The following is a 19588-nucleotide window of genomic DNA, read 5'->3' as shown; positions in this document are numbered from 1 at the left end:
CAGGACACAAAAAAAATTCTCTGAAGGTGAAATGTAGGAAAGACAGCATTCAGGAGAAGGCAGCCTATTCTTATTCACTATGTTAATGTTCTCTACAAAGACCAGTATAATCTCTACTCACCAGGATTATGTTCGCAAAAGCCCAGTGCAACATTATATGTGAGAACTACCTTTGCATAGTGTCTAAACATACCACACATTCACAGACAGGCACAACACTTCTCTGTACTTGCCTTTTTCTCTTGTACAACTCTGTGGCCTTCCTGGAAACACACACTCTAGCAGTGATGGGCTCCAGAAGACCTAGAGAGGAAAGTCAGCATGTTCTTTTTAGATCCTTTCTGTGTCCTACAATGTGACTTCAAATCCCCATAAGGAACCGTAACATCACCATGTTTCACCTAACATGTCAGCCCCTCCCCCCCAACTTAATCCAATCCCAGTGCCCAGTTCTCCCACTCTCTAATTTCCCTGCTTTTTCATCTGTCTGCTACAGGCTAATAGATGTTTTCTTTTCCCAGGTGCTTTATCAGGTAGGTGTTTCATGGTTTCCAGTAGTATATGTTAAGTCATTGCTTTAGTTGTTGGATGAGACCTTACTGCTTCCATTTCTGTGGGGCTCAGAGTTGTTCCTCAATACAGTTTCCCTCTCTGATCTGTCTTTTCCAGAAGGAAAGGCTCATTTGTTCACTGCTTTTATTTAGGTTTTCTCCCACAGACATGACTTTCTTAGCTATATTAACTGGCTATGTTACAAGTATTCTCAAAACAAATATGCTTAGCTCATAAGAAATGGTTTCAAGCAAGTGTGTAACAATGTCCAAGATATATGGCCCCTCACTGAAAGTTTTAATATTTAGTGCCATCTATAGAAAAGAAGAAGGAACTATTTGCTAACTTACATATAAACGGCTTCAGAGTTCTGCAATTTTTTGGTGGGAGAGAGCTGTTTTTAATTTAAAATTTTGTAAGCAGACTATTTTTGTTTGGTCCAGCCTGGTCTATGTATTTGAGGCGTTTCCATTGTCTTGGTTTTTTACCCTAACTTGTAGAGGTCTAGGTCAGGGGAGAGGAGGGAAGCATGGAAAACTCTGCCATTAAATGGATTGGTGTTGGCATTTTTTCTGGAGTTATTCTATGAGGAGCTACGGCAGACTAGTGTTTCCCAGGATGCAGATGCTGAGCTTGATTACAGCTATTACCACAGAAGGTGAACTTGGTTTGTCTCAGTACAAGAGACCTGACATCAGCTGAGGTTCTCTGAAGAAGAGTAGGACCAGAATGGAGTTGCCTAGAGAAGTAGAACTGGAGCCAAGTTTGTCCTGAGATGAGCCTGGATAACATTAAGGGGCTCATAACTTTCTCCAGAAACTTATCAGGAACCTTATGTCGCCATAGTACCGACTCAATGATGCAGTTTCTGGGTGAGTGTTTATATTCAGAGTCTGACTTTTTGATATTCTTATTTAATCATGTTTGATAAATTACATTTTTTTAATTAACCATACAGAAAAACTTTGCTCTATGTATGGAATGGTTAAGAAGGCAAGATAATATTACCCCTTACAGTGGGTACAGTATATCAGAATTTGGTCTAGGGTAGGAAAATCTGTAATTAAGAGTTCAACATAGACCATGGGGGTTGGATTTTTTTCCCCTGCATCCAAGGACTGGGGGGACTGTCAGGGAGCTAGTTATGGTTCACTGATTTTGTAGGCTGTGCTGCACCATGCTAGGCCTCAGTGAGAGTTAAATCGACCCCTAGGATGCTCTAACTTTTGACAACAATCTATAGTACTTAAGGGACCTGTGACAGGGTGCTGGGCAAAAGGTTGATGATTCAGCCCTCTCTCATGCCAGCTCCTATTTAGTGGGATAGATTAGAACTGGCTGGAGATTGCCTCCAAATTAGGGCCAGTTTGAGACAGCTGCTGCCTAATTAGCCTGGGTCTGTATAAAAGCCTCAGGGGAAGGAAGCCAAGCAGGAGAGCAGAAACAAAGGGAAAAGGTAGCGCCTCCCTCCTACCTGTAGATGGTGAAGGGCCAACTGTACGTGGTGGTGGGAACAAGCCTGTAAATAAACTGCACCCGTGGTTACTAACCCCAGGGTCTCAGAATGACTTTGTGGACTTAGCAACGGCAGGAGCCAAGGGGGCCCTGCTGCGCTCTGCTACAGGACCACACACCATTTGAGGATTGACAGAGCAGAACTCCAACTCCCCACTGCTTCCTACACCTCCTTCCCTCCACCAATATATTCCCTAGTCCAAGAAGATGACTGATTCAGGAGCCAGTACTGCCAGTTTTATACTAGCTGAGAGCTCCTTCCTGCCAAGGGAATTCTTAGCAGACCAACTACAGTCAAAATCCTAGTAGATTGCCTGAGCACTAAGGAGTTGGATCAAACATAAGAATCTGGCCCTTGAAGTTTCTACCCTTCCCATCCAAGCATTATAGACTTCTTCCTGCTCACTGGAAAACTGATTTTCCCCAGATCAGTCAGAAGATATCCAAATCATAAGTCTCTCACATGCACTCACCACTATACATCTCCCTCAGCTGAAATATATGTTCCCAAGTCAGAACATACAGGTTTGGGAATGAACAGATCAGTGGTGAAGCTCTTTGTGAAAATGAAAGAAGGCATTTGCCTCAACAGCCTGACAGTCATTCATGAGGTGACTGAACTGTTACGTTAAAACTTGGGACAGGCCCCCCTACGCTGTACTAATACAACATATTCCCATGTTCAGGATCCATGTTGGAAACTAAAGATGGTAGGAATGTTTCCAACTGAACACTTTTTCTGTGAGAAACACTGATTCGACCTAAATGAGTGTTCCAGGGGAACATATACATTTCATCGAAATTTTAATTGGAACCTTAACATGCAGCCAACGTTTGTATTAAAAATGTGTTTCACACCAGTATTCATGCTTTTATATAAAAAAAATGTTCCACACTTTAGTCATTAGTCAAAAGACTTTGACGCACTGCATAAATAGGATGGAGGAGCAATGCTGGGTTTTATTTATAAATAATGTCAATCTTACATCAACATTCTTTATAAGGGAAAGTATCTTTAAAAATCTGCATATTTTGAGTTTTATCTCCTAAAACATGAGTGTGTCTGGTTATTATAAGCTCGTAGTCATAAATACAGAACAGAGAGCTCAGGAACTGGAGTTAGCAATAAAGAATTCAGTTACTGAAACAATCCATTCCTTTAGAAATGTATGTAATAATTAGATGACTGAACTGTATTATATAAGCAGGAAGGCTGCAGGAAGAATTTTAACTACATAGGAAATTGCAGTTTTTCTTTTACAGTCACTCTGTGTTGAGGATCCTTGCTTTGTTCCACAAAGCAATAAAAGAAAAGATTTTAAAAACAGGATTTTAATCAATATTTTTATTTAAACATGAAATATAAACCTAAAGAGCTTGAGTTTTACAGGGATGTATTGTAGCTGGAAGATGTGGAGTCTAACACACACACAAACCACCTTCCTTTAAAAATTAAATTTCATCTTACAATTTCCACCTGCTTGTTGAAAAAACTGCAAACTGTGTTAAGATCCCGGCTCTGAGGCTGGGTGGCCAAAGAGCATACACCAGGAAATGGTGCATTTAACGCCTCTCATAGAAGGTTTCCAGCTCCCTCATTGTAAACCATTAGGGGATTGACACTGAAATGACTCTGAATCTCGGAAAGTGAAATTCACTTCACCTGCATGAAGTCACGATCACTGAGCTTTATACAGGTAAAATGCAGTGGTGGGAGGGCTGGGGAGGCCAAATCCACTCTACAGCTGTGGGGTCAGGATAGAAGTTTCTGCACAGTCCCCTTCCCTTCTGCAGCTGCTACTTCTCCAGATTATTGACTGGAATAGCAGCTGCAGCCCCTCAACACAATTTGCATGAAAAGCTAGGGCCTCTGTACACTCTTTGCCCCCATCAGCCTACTCCTAATTCAACCCTGCCTGCTGGCCTGCGCAGGGCTGACACAAGGCATCCCCCTGCACAGCTGCTTCTGGCGGCCTAATCACTAAGCCTCAGGGCTCGCTCCCCCACCCCCCAAAAAAATGAACAGAACCATTTAGGCTCTAATCCTAAAATCAGTGAGAGCTTTGTCATTGAGTTCAAAAGTGTGAGATCAGAGCTTTAATTCCTAGGTCAGAATTCATGTCAATGACAGCCCCTCATGGTGGCAAGAAGAACAGAGAGCCTGTGTAACATGATTACATAGAGCCATAATCATGCTAACCTCCCTTTCCTGGGGTTTGGCAGTGGTGATTGCTCACACAAAGGCCTGAGATTTTAACACAGTTAAACTTTAGAATGTACATTTTATTGGAGCACATTTTTCCACTGTCAAAGGAATGTTATCAAATGACAGTGCTTTCAAAACATCAGAGGTTAAATTTTAGGCTTTTCTATCTTGATGGATTTTATAAATGTTGGATCAAGATTTTATGCTAAACAAGTACATCTTTTTTTAAGTGTCATATTCCATTTGCCATTTTTAAGCATTTAAGTCCTATTGAAATCAGTGGCAAAAATCCCTCATTCAGGATGAGCAACTATATGCAATAGAGGCCTATGCTGGGCTGTTATATAATTTGAAATAATTTTGAGAAGCTTCAAAATTTTTGTAAGAGGAGGGTATATTTTACCACACAATAATTGTAACTATTAAATGGTACGCCCTTAATGTGACATTAAAGCTGCATAAAATAAAAAAGTCAGGAAATACTAAACCTAACCTTCCAGCAGGTACATTAACTCACTCAGTCACATTGCACAGAACTCATTGTCTAGTTTTTTTTCCCCTTGTTAAAGTCTGCTGGTTGTGCTATCTTTAACAGTATATAGAAGCTCTTTAAGATCCAAGATCATTCATCATAATAAATTGTAGGCTTAAAATTAGACAGGTAAATAGTTGTAAAGCTGTTCTCCTTTACTTACCGGATAAGATCTTTCAGGTTCTTCTGTTTTCTTTACCCAGAAACACCTGATGTGAGAAACATCAAAAGCAATTTAAAGAGTATTGCCTCCTGCTCAGACGTTAGTGACACCATCAGGTACTGTCAGAGAAATGATCAATCCTCAACTCTGGACTTGGCACTTAAAATATTTCTCAGTCCTACTTTAACAGCTCTATGACATTCTGGGTTTCCATGGAACTCTTCATCACTATGCTGTTCACGTGCCGTTTAATAGAAGCCAAAAGTCAGCTCCCAAAGTCAATATTATGAGGAATGTAGGAGACTTTTGCACTAAGAAGAGCACTTCCTGCTCTGCTTCCCAAACGCAATCTATGGTTCAAAGACAATTTTAGTAAATATTACATTTGAGTGCACTTTCTAGCTGGATTCTTGACACTTAAACTTTGACACGATAGCCTCCAGACAAAGCTGAAGTAGTTCACGTGCAGCCCATTCATGAGTCCCTGGAATCTTTACAGAGAAAGCCAGGATTTTTTCTCTATGTATTAGATTTCAGTCTCAGGGCCATGATTTCCTCTCATACAGCCTTGTTTTCTACTTAGTTTTACTGCACAGATTTCTATTAGCTAGGAGCTGTCATACAATGTTGGCCCCAAAATGTGGAAATTTGATGGCTTAATTCTTCAAACATCATCACGAGTGAATGTGTAGGCACATACACACACACGTGCTAGCTTGCAGCCCAATAGCTAGCAACATGCCAGTGGGTTTTTTTTTCCCATTACAAATGCTATATTTGAAGGTTTTGAAGTGGGAACCTAAACATTCACTTAGGTCCTGATCCAAACCTTGGGATCAGGCCTTTAGTACTGAATGCTGGCATGCAAATACTGTGTGCAATAGCAAACTTATAAAACTATATATATATATATATATATATATATATAAAATACTAAAATCTTTGTGGTTTTCTTTTGAAGAGAGGGCAAAAATCATCTCGGGTGACCTTTTAAAAAATGTTTTTAAATGCACATGTCTACTACATAATGCTGCCATTTGTAAAATGGGATTTTTTTTAAAGATAATTAACCACTAATAACTGATGATTGTTGTCTTCAAGCACAAACGTGTAAAAGGGACACGGTCAAGGCTATGAATAATGGCAATATGTCAAAGCTGATTAGCCCCAAATTTGAGCTGTGTATATCACTTGACTGCCTTGGTTCTGAGAGGAAGGAAAGTCCAGTGGATAAGCCACTAGCCTAGGATTTAAGCAGCCTGGATTCAAGACCCTGGTGTTCCTCTGTGACTTTAACCAAGTCATTTCCAATCTATCCCTCAGTTTCCCATCTGTAAAAGAGGGAAGATAATGCTTTCTATATTAGGGTTTTATACTGCCACTCAGAACCACATAAAATCAGTAGCAACTTTTCTACCTAACAGGAGTGTTGTGAGGATAAATATACTAAAGATTGTGAGGCACTAGGATACTATGGTACTGGAGACCATATGGGTACCTAAGATAGATATATCGTCACACAGCTGTTGATGGGAGTACAGTGTTTAGATCCAGGGCCCTACATTTACTGTAATTAATTACACTGATGTGCTCCAGTGCTCTTCACACAATGGATAATAATTGTGTGCCCAGTTTATAAACATTTCTATGGCACTTATTATAAGAATATCAGTGTTGTAATGTGTTAGTAGGCTCTGTGGGATTATTTAAGAATTGAAATTCAGCTTTATATTGGAACTTCTTGCCAGACCACTAACATGGGGGTTTTGTAGCTTAATTTCTTTGGTTTTTATTATTGCAATTAAATATAAGTTAACACAGCAAAAGAATGGAAGGACAAATTTTCAACATGGTGCGAATATGTACCATATTGTAGAAATCTCAAATGAATTCATGATGAGATATACCCCAAGTACTAAAATGCTTACAAACAATAGAGTGAGTCACAGGATCACTATGGAGTTGTTTAGGCCCAATACTTAGATTGTATAAAGAAAAAATTACAAATCTAGAGTTTAAAAATATTTTCTTTTCTTTCTGAATTTCCATACCATGTAGTATTGTAGGTTGAACATCCCTACTGTTCTTTCTAGGCATTTATACTCACAACAGTTGTATCGAAACATGTTACTTTTGAAAATGTAATTGTGTAGTAACATTTTTTCTTTTAAACTACCATTTAAAAATAGATAATATTTTGGGGTGAAATTTTAAAGAGCACTTAGTAATTTAGGAGCACATGTCCCATTGGAAATGAGTGAAACTTCAACGCCTAAACTACCTAGGCACTTCTGAAAAATCGCACCCATAATCCATAGATCACTAGCCACTTAAGGCCTGATCCTGTACGAGTGGACTGAATTCATTGGCACTACACCCATGCACTAGAATTCACCCAAATTGATTGACTCCAGCAGGTCCTAAATCATCAGTCTGTTAAGATAATGATTGTTCATATTAAAAAAAAACAAACTAAATGCAGGGAGACCTGCAGGGGGCCAAAATAACATGGCTGCCTGAAGCCTGAGCTCGGAGGGGATAGCAAAGTACTTTGTCTCCATTGACCCCACTAAACCTACTAAACTCATCCCACCCCCTATCAGAACAGAACCTACTAAACTCATCCCACCCCCCAACCAGAAAAAAAAACAGAATTGCAGAGGATATATTCTCCAAAAATCCACAAATTTAACAAGATTCTTAGGTTCCAAAGTCAGAAGGGACCATTTTGACCAGCTAGTCTGACCTCCTGTATAACACAGGACATACTACTTCCCAAAAATAATTCCTAGAGCATAGCTTTTAGAAAAATAACTAATCTTGATTTAGAAATTGACATTGATAGAGAATCCACCATGGCCCTCGGTAAGATGTTCCAAAGGTTAATTAAACTCAGAAAAATGTATGCCTTATTTCAAGTATGAATTTGACTTCCAGCCACAGGATAGATTGCGCCTTTCTCTGCTAGATTGAAGAGCCTATTATTAAATATTTGTTCCCACTGTAGGTACTCAGACTGAAACCAAGTCACCCCTTAACTTTCTCTTAGAGCTCCTTGGGTCTATTTAGCTTAACAATCTATCACTATGAAGCCTGTTTTCTATTCCTTTAATCATTCTCATGGCTCTTCTCTGAACTCTCTCCAGTTTATCAACATCCTTCTTGAATTGTGGGCACCAGAACTGAACATTATTCCAGCAGCATTGCACCAGGGCCTAATACAGAAGTAAAATAACCTCTTTACTTCTACTTGAGATTCCCATGTTTATGCATCCAAGGACTGCATTAGCTCTTTTGGCCACAGCATCACACTGGAAGCTAACATTGATCTGGTTATCCCCCGCAACTCCCAAATTTTTTTCAGAGTCACTGCTTCCCAGGATAGAATGCCCCATCCTGTAAGTATGGCCTGCATTCTTTGTTCCTAGATGCATGCATTTAGACATATTAAAATGCATAGCGTTTGCTTGCACCCAGCTTCCCAAGTGGTGCAGATCACTCTTCATCAGTGACCTGTCCTCTTCATTGTTTACCGCTCCCCCAGTTTTTTGTGTCATCTGCAAAATTTCAGTATTGATTTTCTTTTCTTCCAGGTCATTAATAAAAATGTTAAATAGCATAGGGCCAAGAACCAGTTCCTGTGTTATCTCACTAGGAACCCACCCATTCAACAGATGATTCCCTGTTTACAATTATACATTGAGACCTGCTAGCCACCTTTAATCCATGGAATGTGTGCCTGTGACAGGGTGTATAGACCCTGCACTGGTGATGAAGCGGTTAAACACCTGCTGGCCCCGCCCCTCCAGCCTTATCAATCATGCCGGGGTGGAGTAAGGGCTTAAAAGTAAGACGTTCCAGGCAGTTGCTGAGCTGCTCCAGGAGAGAGCAGACTGTAGCTCTACAGCAATGTTTCCCAAACTTGGGATGCTGCTTGTGTAGGGAAAGCCCCTGGCGGGCCAGGCCGGTTTGTTTACCTGCCGTGTCCGCAGGTCCAGCCGATTGCGGCTCCCACTGGCCGTGGTTCGCTGCTCCAAGCCAATGGGGTCTGCGGGAAGCAGTGGCCTGTATGTCCCTTGGCCAGCACCACTTCCATCAGCTCCCATTGGCCTGGAGCAGCGAACCGCGGATGGGGCAGGTAAACAAACCGGCCTGGCCCGCCAGGGGCTTTCCCTACACAAGCAGCGTCCCAAGTTTGGGAAACACTGCTCTACAGCTCTCAAGAGAGACTTCTGGAAGCTTTCAGAGGAACTGCCCTCAGGAAGGCCAGTCACTGATCCTCTCTGTGCCTACAAGGAGATGACAAACTCTGGTATACCAGCCGGGTCGGATAGGTTTGGCAAGCCCCAGGACAAGCTGTTAGATGATTGGTACCATTCCCTTTACTCTTTTTGGGATTAGGGACTCTGGGACTAAAAGTGGAGCCCACAGGGACCTGAGTGGTGGACCTCTGGAGTCCCTGATTGGTTAAGCCAGAAAGGCATAGGAAATTGTCTGTGCCACAAGGTGGAGCCTGGCTTGCAACTGTTGCAGACCCTGCCATCTGCTGCCTGATTCTTGGCCTTGTCCTTGTTCTTGACTTCGACCTTGCCCTGTTCTTGGCTTCTGCCCTCAGCCTCATTCTAGTCCCTGAACCCTGTTGCCCTGGTTTATGACTCCTCTGGCTCCAACCCTAGGTTCTGTAGCTTCCAACTCAGCACTGACTCTCAGCTTTGGCTCCTGTTTCCTTGGACCCTTGCTCCAACTTTTGGCTCCTGACTTCAGAACTGTCCATTCAGGCTCTGGTTCCTGAACACTGTGCTGACCACCAGGTCCAGCTGCCATGTCCTAGTGCAGGTGTTGGCAACCTTCGGCACATCAGGGTAATCCGCTGGCAGGCTATGAGACATTTTGTGTGTTGACCATCTGCAGGCACGGCCCCCTGTAGCTCTCAGTGGTCCTGGTTCACCGTTCCCGGTCAATGGGAGCTGCGAGAAGTGGTGGCCAGCCCCCCACGCCGCTTCCTGTAGCTCCCATTGGCTGGGAATGGTGAACCGCGGCCACTGAGAGCTGTGGGGGGCCATGCCTGTGGACAGTCAACATAAACAAAATGTCTCACGGCCTACATGTTCAAGGTTGCTGACCCATGTACTAGTGACTGGTACCAGTCTTCCACAGACCCTGACAGTAATCTCATCAGAAAAAGATAACCCATGTTGGTTAGATGGCCGTCCAACATCTTGACAGATTAAAGGAGATGCTACAAAGTTAGTCCGTCAATGGTGCTTAGCAGTGGTATGGAAAAAGCGCCCAATGCACGAGCAGCCAACCTTCCCACTTGCCAGATGGAAGTTGAAGCATACTCTGCTTCCTGGCTCACCTGCGGGCCTCAGGCTGGGCTCTCTGATGGCTCTCCATGGTGTCTGCACCAGTTTTACCCACCTTCTCCAAACTGAACAATTATGGGCAGGATTTTCCCAGTTGTCAGTGGGAATGCTGAATTTCTGGAGGCTTTGCTTGACCTTGTCGCTATATCAGAGACTTGGTCTTCCTCAGCATCTCAGAGAGTTCTTAAGTTGGCCATAGAGCACAGCCTTTGGCAGACGATCTTGAGGCATGCGCTTCATCTGTTGCAACCAGTGAAGCCTGCGAAAGTCCAGCATAGTCTGCATAAATTGTAGGCCAGTTCTCTCAACAATCTCATTATTGGTGGTACCAAGTACCTCCAAAGATTTTTCTAAAACAGCGGAGGTGGTAACTGTTCAATCTCCACTCCTGCTTCGCATATGTAACCCAGCTTTCACAACCGTAAAGATTATAATTAATTATATTACCCTCCTCTCATTCTTTATTAATCGAGTCCCATATCAGCCACTCCGTTATCTTGCTGGGGATCAATGTCAAACTGACAGGCCTATAATTACCCAGAGTCATTACCTTTTAACCTTTTTGGCACAGCATTAACTTTCTTCCAGTGTGCAGGAACTTCCCTGGTGTTCCAAGACTTATTGAAAATCAACATTAATGGTCCAGCAAACTCTTCAGACAGCTTCTAAAAGTATTGGATGCAAGTTATCCAGACTTGCTGATTTAAAATTTTTTATTAATTTTCTACATTTCCTAGCTTTTAACTATTCACTACTATCAACTTCCCCTTTCTTCCATTTGTTATACAGATTTTTTTTTATTTTTATAGCTGCCTTCACTTCCCCTCTAAACCATGTTAGTTTTTTAACCAATATGGCCTTACTCCTCAGTTGTAGAATTATGGCCTTTTAGGGCATCTAGTAAAGTGTTCTCTCACATTTTTCTGATTAAATCCTTCCTCCCAGCTGATTTGGCTCATAACTGTTCTCAGCTTTGTAAAATTGGCCCTTTTAAGCACCTGGTATATATATTACTGGTCTGGGCTTTATTCTGCTTGCACATTATAAATATTATCAAGTCATGATCACTTGTGCCTAAGTTACCATTAATTCTTAGCTCTGTAATCAGTTCCTCTTTATCTGCAAAGACAAGTTCTAATATAGAATTCTTCCGTGCTGAATGTAACACTTCTTGAGTTAGGAAATTGTCATCTATGTTTAGAAATTCCAACAATGTTTTAGTACTGGCAGCATGAGACCTCCAGCATATGTCACTCAAATTGAAGTCCCCCATGATCATGCAGCTTTTTCCCCTACACCTAATAGATAGTGTAATGAAAAGGTATGGCCTCCCTCAGAGACTGAGAGGGAGGGACCACAACTGCCCCCTGGTGGGCAGAACCAGGAAAACCATGTCCACCCCACTGGAAGCAGAAGGATGGGACAGGAAACAGAAGTACAAAAGGTGAACCCCACAGCTTAGTTGGGCTGGAGCCATCACAGGTGACAGACACATCCCGACTGCTGTGGGAGTCTACAGAGGAGCTGCCAGGGCTGCCTCCTGAGGACTGTCCAGAGCTTCAAGGGCTTCTGGCAGACCAAGAGGCCAAGGAGCCGCCGGGGCTGCCACCTGATGGATGGCCCGAAGTCTCAGCCTCCGAGAAGCTCCCCCACAAATGGCCCTAGAAGGGGAGAACCTGACAGGGGGATCACCAAGTTGGGTGGTGCACACCCTGACAGCCTGCCTGCCTCACCAGAGGATCAGGTCACTTAGGAAGACAGTGCTCTGCCTCAGGCAGATGGAGGGAGCACTAGCTGGGACGACCCCACACTGAGACACGTGGTAGATGCTCAGTAGGCCAACCAGCCGCTGCAATTTGAGCTCACACAGGATCTACTCTGCCAGGTTGAACGAGACCCTCGAACCTGCAAACCGTGATCCTGGGGTGTCATAGATGGGCCATGTTGAACTTCGCCCATGACATCCCAGCAGCCAGCCACCTGGGTCTGGAGAAGACCCTAGCTTGGGTTTTATCCCGTATCTATACTGGGGGAAGCCCAGTATATCACGACTTTCGATTTAACCAAAGGGTACTGACAGATCCTGCCGGAGGCACAGTCAAAGGAAAAGGAAACCCACTCAGATTCTACTTCAAGAAACGCATTTTTAGGAGGCGCAAGTTGTGGGCATGAAAAGTAATTCATTTCAGCAGACCATTTTTTGTTTCAACCAAAGAAAAGAAGAGGAGTGGAAATAACATTTGCTAAATATGTACCTTTTCAGATTAAAGACCAATTTAAGTATCAGGAGGGATGTTTTCTTTTATTTTATTCCATTGCTGGATTATTAGTAACAGTGTGCTCTGTGTATGCTCCCAATGAAAAGCAAAGAAAAAATGTTTATAGGACTTCTTTAAAATAATGAATGACTTTGAGGAAGGGAAAATTATATTGGAGGACATTTCAATTGCACATTCACTTCTTATGGGGACAGATCTGACAAAAAAGACAAGGGACAGGGAAGCAGGTAAAGCATTGACTTCTCTGTGCCAACAAATCAGTCTCTCAGACTGGCAGAGAGAATTGCACCCGGGGTTACACTTTTAGTCACATCCTCATCAGTTTTATACTAGACCAGATTTAATGTTACTCTCTAGATCTTTAATGAAGAAGACAAGATCTGCAAAAATTGACACCATTGCATGGTCAGATCATGCACCAGTGGAAGTAACATTTGATAGCTGTGTGCTGAGTCCCAAAGATCACTTTATTGGAAAATGAACTGCTTGCTTCTCCCAGACAAAGATCAGGCTGCAACAATTAAGGACATTTGTTCAATGCTTTCAAATAAATGAGGAAAATATACAGAGGCCTTCTCTAGGAGATTGGTAAAGCAGTAATTAAGGACCAGTTGATAAGCCGAGCTTCTTAGCTGAAAAGAAAAGGACTGCAGGGAAAAAAATATAACTGGAACAGGAGCTACAAAGCAGACATTTTATGACAAAGGAAATAAATGTGGTAAGCTCTTGGCTTGAAAGCTTAAAGGGAGTCAAGAGCGATGTATTATTCCGCTAGTTAAAAACAATCAGCAAAGGACAGTTCCACGCCCTGATGAAATATGTGCTGCTTATTATAAAAACCTCTATACCTCAGATATTCCAAGGTCTGAAGTTATTAAAAAATATCTGGAAGTAGCAGGCTTGCCAAAGATAAACAAAATTGATAAAGAAACTTCAGGTAAATAAGTTACAAAAGAAGAAGGGTAGCGGCTGTTATGAAAAGTAGTACAACTCCAGAACCTGATGGCTTTCCAGCTGAATTTTACAAAGTACTTAAGGAGGTAAATCTTTGAAGTGATGCCTTCAATGCCATTTTAATGGGGAGAAAATTCCACAACTTATGAAAAAGGCTATTTGTTGTTTTCTCTAAAGCTGGAAATTACTTTTCTTTATTCAGCTCATATAGATTCATATCACCGCTGAATTATGACAAAGATTTTAGCAAGAATACTAGCTAGCCAATTGCAGTCCATGATCTCAGTTTATATAAACCCAGATCAAACTGGATTAATTAAATATAGACAATTGTCAGACAATATTCGAAGAGTAAGTGGAAGCATCCATAATGCCAGGAAAAAAATCAATTTCTTTTGTTATTACTTGGTGCAGAGAAAGCTTGATAGAACAGTGCCACTTTGTTTCAAGTCCTGTCCCCTATGGAGATTGGCCTCCAATTCCTTAACTGAATAACTGCTCTTTCCACCAGTCCCAAAGTGGGTATGGGGTTAAATCTCTCCTGTTTGAATTAGAGAGGGACTAGGCAGGGATGTCCATTGTCTCCTTTACTTTTTGCATTGTCCATGTAGCCTTTTGCAGAGAGGATAAGAACAATGAATCTATCAGGAATAAAACTTGCAGGACCACATCAAAAATATATTTATATGCAGAGAATGCAATACTGTTTTTATCTAAAACAATTATTTCTCTAAAATTAGTATTTAAAGAAATACATGAGTGTGGGAAAGCATCTGGATTTAAAGGAAACTATGCCAAATCTTAAATGCTAGTTATAAATTTACTAGGCTCTGAGAAGACATTCCTCCAGAAAACATTTTAGGTACAAATGGGCAACAAATTCCATGAGATATCGGGGAATTCAAATCTCAAACAACCTAGAAGAGCTCTGTGAATTAAATGTCAAGGTCCTACTTCAGTAAATGAAAAAAGGATTGGGAGCACTGGGGAAGTATGCAATTTCTTGGTTGGGAAGCATAGTGATGGTCAAAATGAACATTTTTGCCAAGGATATCTTTCTTGTTTCAAAATCTTCCTGTAATCATCCAAGATAAAACCCTAGCAGGAATACAGAAGATGTTAGAATTTATATGGAATAAGAAGAGACCAGGAGTGAGTAAAGATACTTTGAACAAAAAAATTGTGTTAAATGTGAACATTACTAGGCTACCATGGATTAATAAATAATAATAAAAATCATGCCCTGCAGAAATTTAGACACATCTCTTAGCAAAGGTTTGGGATAGAACTAAAGATAAAATAAGTTCTTGTCCCTTGACAATGACACCCATTGCAAACAATCCTGATAATAACCAGAATCACAAAGCTTTAGAGACTGGGAAAGTCATGGAATACAAATGGTTGGCCAGTTATTCAGCAGAGAAATTTTTCAAATTTATTTAGAGATCAAAACTAACTTTAACTGGCCCATTCACCCATGATACAATACTTTCAAGTTAGGCATTATGTTTGTCATTTTTCTAGAAAAGCTAATGTTAGTAGAAGCGATGGTGTCCAGTCAATTAGTAAATGAAACCATAACTAATTTTTATCAGTCTTTACAAACAACCTTCTTAACAAAAAAAGCCTATATATGATATGCTAGGAAAAGGACCTGGATAGGAAGCTTATCCCAGAAGAATGAGGTTTGATCTGGAAAAGCAGATCATCATTCTTAATCTGTAGCACAATTAACAGCATTTTTTTAAGATATTGTTTCAGTGGTACCTCACACCAGTCATGTTAAAAATACAGAGAGAGGTTGGGCCAAAGCTCTGCTGCTATGCTGTGATGTTGGTGTGTCAGACTCAGTTAACCCTGGAATGAGTAAGAATAAAAATGACCTGACCAATATAGTCATGTCAGTTGGAGGGTGGGGGTGACCTTTGTTTTTAAATGATGTTTTTATACTAGCAAAAGCCCTACTGTAGTCTCAGTTATAAAGATGCTTCTGCCGGTATAGCTTTTGTTTGGTTTAATCGATACAAGCTATACTGGCAAGAGCCCTCTTTTGCCAGAATAAGCTGTATGTACACTAGGAGGGTTTGCTGGCATAGCTAAAACCTTTTCTAGCGTAGACAAGGCCTAATAATTTCTTCAGCAGCAGAATGACCATGCATTTCCCTGATCTCAAAAGCACCTTATGCGAGTTTTAAAGTCCCACTGATACTTCTTGGAAACAGAGCCGCTATGAAGGCAGCCCAAGAGGCAAATGTTCCCAGCTCTTTGAAGCACATTATTCTAGTCCCAAAAGCAGAATTCAGAAAACCGGCCTACACTGAATGTGCTTGAACTTAAACTGAAAATTCCAGTATCTCTTTTCTGATTCGTCTACCCCATTCACAGCTTTCTTTGTAAATAGGTGCACTATTTGGAGCCAGCAGAGAAGGACATGTAGACACAGAGGGGCTCATTTAAGCACAGCTAGCTGCAGCAGAAATCTTTATTGTTCTGGAAGCAAAACTGAAAACATGAAAGTGAGGCTTTGCACTAGGGATGGGGGAGTGCTCAAACATTTAAAGGGACAAGTCAGCACAATAGGATTAGTAGTAAAACACAGATTTAAAGCGGCGGGGGAGGCAGGGAATCAGAGAAATTTGCCTGTGTCCAGGTCCATAAATATCACACTGAATTTTATTCCAAAAATAAAATATCTAAAAATTGAAATTAGTTTTGGAGTGAAACTGAAGCCAAACTAATGTCCAAGAAAAGAATGTTTCTATTTTCTTCAAAATATCCCCAGTAGGAAGATATCGCATCTAAAAGAAACCACTAATTTCAGTGGAATGTCAAAGCACATCAAAAGACCAAAATAGGTGTTCCCTATCTTGGCAAGAAATAGGTATTGATAAAACCCTGATTGAAATACAGTAAAACAGATTCTCTTCTGCAAAGCTCAGCCAGTGGTAATGTACGACATACACAAAAGGGAGTGCTATGATCTCACATTGATAACTAAAGTTTTCACAATGGTTGAAGTATTTGGAACCTCACCCATTCCCCTCACCCCAGTTTTCACCTGAGATTATACTTTCTAGATGCTCCCTACTCCGGCTGGCTGGGGTTGTTGTCTGATAGGGGCAGACAATTTAGTTTGAGCCCCATTTCATACAAACCACTGAGTCGCTGTCTGGACTGCATTACAGGTGTCTGCTATATGTTTATGCTTTGAATGCATTGATTGCCTAAATATAAAATGGTTCAAAGTTCTAGGAATATGTGGTTACAGAAAATAAGTTGCAGTTTGTTGTTTTACTCTGTTAGGCCAGGCCTTTAATACTAGATGAAGGAGCAGAAAAGCGTAAACCATGTGGCTTACTGTTAGGCTATTGAATCAAGTTGTCCAGCCATGTTAACTGTGTTTGAGACATTTTAGCTTAAGTTCTGTTTCATAAAACCCCCTAACTCACTCTCTGCTCTGCATTACAGGTGTTCGTACTATCTGAAGTCATAAAGACTCCTATGCCTTCAATGAACAGAATCTGTGTTGCAAGTGTCACAGTAACTGTAGGTCTGGCATCATGCACTAAGTCAATAGCACTTGGAATGCTAGAATACAATTAGGGTCATTATTTCCCCCCCCCTTATTAATATGAATCAAAACAAACTTGAGTAAAACATGCAGGAGGTATCCTTAGTCCTGCTATGTGAAGTGCCATCTTCTATCACAAACCATGGTTTGCTGGGAGCAATTTATTTTATGAAGCATCAGAGAGCCTGTTTGTGGATTATCTCCAATTCCTTTTCCCTCAAAACCAAACCAAACACACATGCACAAAGCCCAGGCAGAGTAATAGGTAACGTGCAAGCCAGCTGGATGGGGAGCATAAAAGGAAGTCCAGAAAATGTTTCTATGCTAAATTAAGGTATGTTTTTTAAATAACATTTCCCCCCTTTATTTAGAAATTCTCTTAGACCAAATTTTGCTGACTTTGAAAGAAAAGAGCAAGGCTTTCTATTTGTGTAAGTACTTCAGCAGAAAAGATGCTTCACAGGGGAAAAAAGATTGCCATAGAAATCATAAATCTTTAAGAAACTTCTATATTGTACAGTGGTTAGAATGTTTTAATATCACCTGAGAATCTATAGGTCTCATTCTTCCTCCCTCCAGCTTCGCAGGCAAATTTCCCACCAGTGTCAAAGTGTAAGGATTTTTTTCCTTTTTCATAATGTTGGCTTCACTGAGCCACACTGTAGCAGTTGTATCTGGCCCCAAAGCTACAAAACTTTATTTTAAGCAGTGCTTGATGAAACTAAGGGATTGCACATCCTATTGACCAAGTGTATTAATCCCATACATAATTAATCATAAATACCGGTAATTAATCCGCATGGGAATCCCTCAGTTCTAATATCAGTCTATTCCCCCCCAACAGCTCCATGGGGTTGGTTGCAGTGCAGTTTTCTCCAGAACCTTTATTCCTTCAACATTTTACAGATGGTGCCATCAGTGACACAGAACGTTCAGCTCTGGGGAAACTCAGTGCCATCATTGGATCTGTGAGATCCTCTTTCCAGCTGGAGCTGCACTCAGTTCTGTGAAACAATGATTCCATGCATTGAGCTGCTGCCCCTCCTAGGGAGCTTGACACTCGGAATGACTCAAGTCATCCCTTCACAGAAGGCAACCAGGGCAGATTTTTGCAGGCAGTATGGTTCTTAGGTACTTCCTGAACAGATAGCGGGGAATTGATACTGCCTGTTCTGCTCCTGGCAGGCACCAAATAATATCATAGCAGACAGTCAGTCAGAAAGAGTCAGATCACCATGAGTGTCCATTTTCAAGTACTGTTTTAAAAGATTTTGTAGCCATGTAGCTAGGCACAGAGCTCCTACCATGTGGCTCTGTGATGGCCATATGTTCAGCAAACAAGAATTACCATAACTTCCTCAGCAGGACAGCAGCACATACAAAAGAAACTACAGTCCCCCCCGCCCCCACGACTTACACAATCATTCCATTCCGGAAAGCCTTGAGTAACTCAAATTTTGTGTAAGACAGAAATGTATACCCGTACGTTATGCAAAAATTTCCACAACTCGGAAATCCTATTTCTGGCTTATGGAACTTTTTCTGTAAGTGCAAATTTGTGTAAGTTGGGTCTTGCGTAACCCGGGGAGCGTCTGTACTAATTTCAGGTGAATGGCGAAACGCAACTACTGAGTCTGATAAGCATTGCCAACCTGGAAAAGAGACAGGTCTTGATAAAATCCCAGTCTTGCCATCAGTGGGAGTATGGACTACAGGCTCAGGCCTTATTATATGGTAAGTCTATAGCAGGGGTTTTTTAACTGAGAGAACAAAACCAGCCACTTTTTCCCTTTTCTGACACCTCATCCTTTGTGCTACTTCAGCCAAAGAGCCCCCAAATGCCATCATACATAATGTTATGTATGTTAATTTAGTTAAAGTTTAATGTGACATATGTTGCCAAAGTAAACTTTAGGATTAAATGCATGTGTGTGATAATTTCATATTTTAACATACATCAGAGTTTAAATTATAGTTTATTTTTGAAATGTCCATGACTTGTGCTTTTCCCAGTACTATGCACTCTAAAGTACCAAGTCACCACACAAGTATTTACATTTAAAAGGGTTTCTTCACTTTCAGCTGGGCTACAAATTATTTTTTCATAGAAATTGTTGTGATCCCATGAAAAAGCCCAGCTTACCTATGGCTCATGACACCAAGATGGAGAATAATATACTTTTATTAAGGAAGCGCTGTCACAAACACTGGTTAAATTGTCTTTTTAATTACATTGGGTGATGAAACAACTATATTAAATAACTTAACTATGCACACAGCTTTATTGGACAAAGTGCAACTAAGAGATTAATTCTGCCTTGAATTTTATTCAGCCAGAGAAATGCTTTCCCATTGACACATTTATAGAACAAAATCAATTCCTTCTAGCCAGTCAGAGGTGAACTATTGAATTCCTTTGTGTTTTAACAATATCCAGTTTTTAATATTTG

General features: G+C 41.1%; 1 long non-coding RNA gene across 1 annotated transcript in view; it reads left to right on the top strand.

Annotated features, from left to right (window-relative positions):
- Nucleotides 1-1016: 1016 nt before the first annotated feature.
- The window catches only part of LOC123362751, a 52315-nt gene continuing 33743 nt past the window's right edge, over nt 1017-19588 (top strand). The window contains exons 1-3 of the long non-coding RNA XR_006576548.1: nt 1017-1424; nt 5009-5084; nt 17036-18872. This is a non-coding gene — a long non-coding RNA (uncharacterized LOC123362751). The remainder of the gene's footprint in view (nt 1425-5008; nt 5085-17035; nt 18873-19588) is intronic.

Source organism: Mauremys mutica, chromosome 2 (assembly GCF_020497125.1).
Source record: "Mauremys mutica isolate MM-2020 ecotype Southern chromosome 2, ASM2049712v1, whole genome shotgun sequence".
NCBI lineage: Eukaryota > Metazoa > Chordata > Testudines > Geoemydidae > Mauremys > Mauremys mutica.
This window is presented reverse-complemented; position numbering and strand designations above follow the sequence as displayed.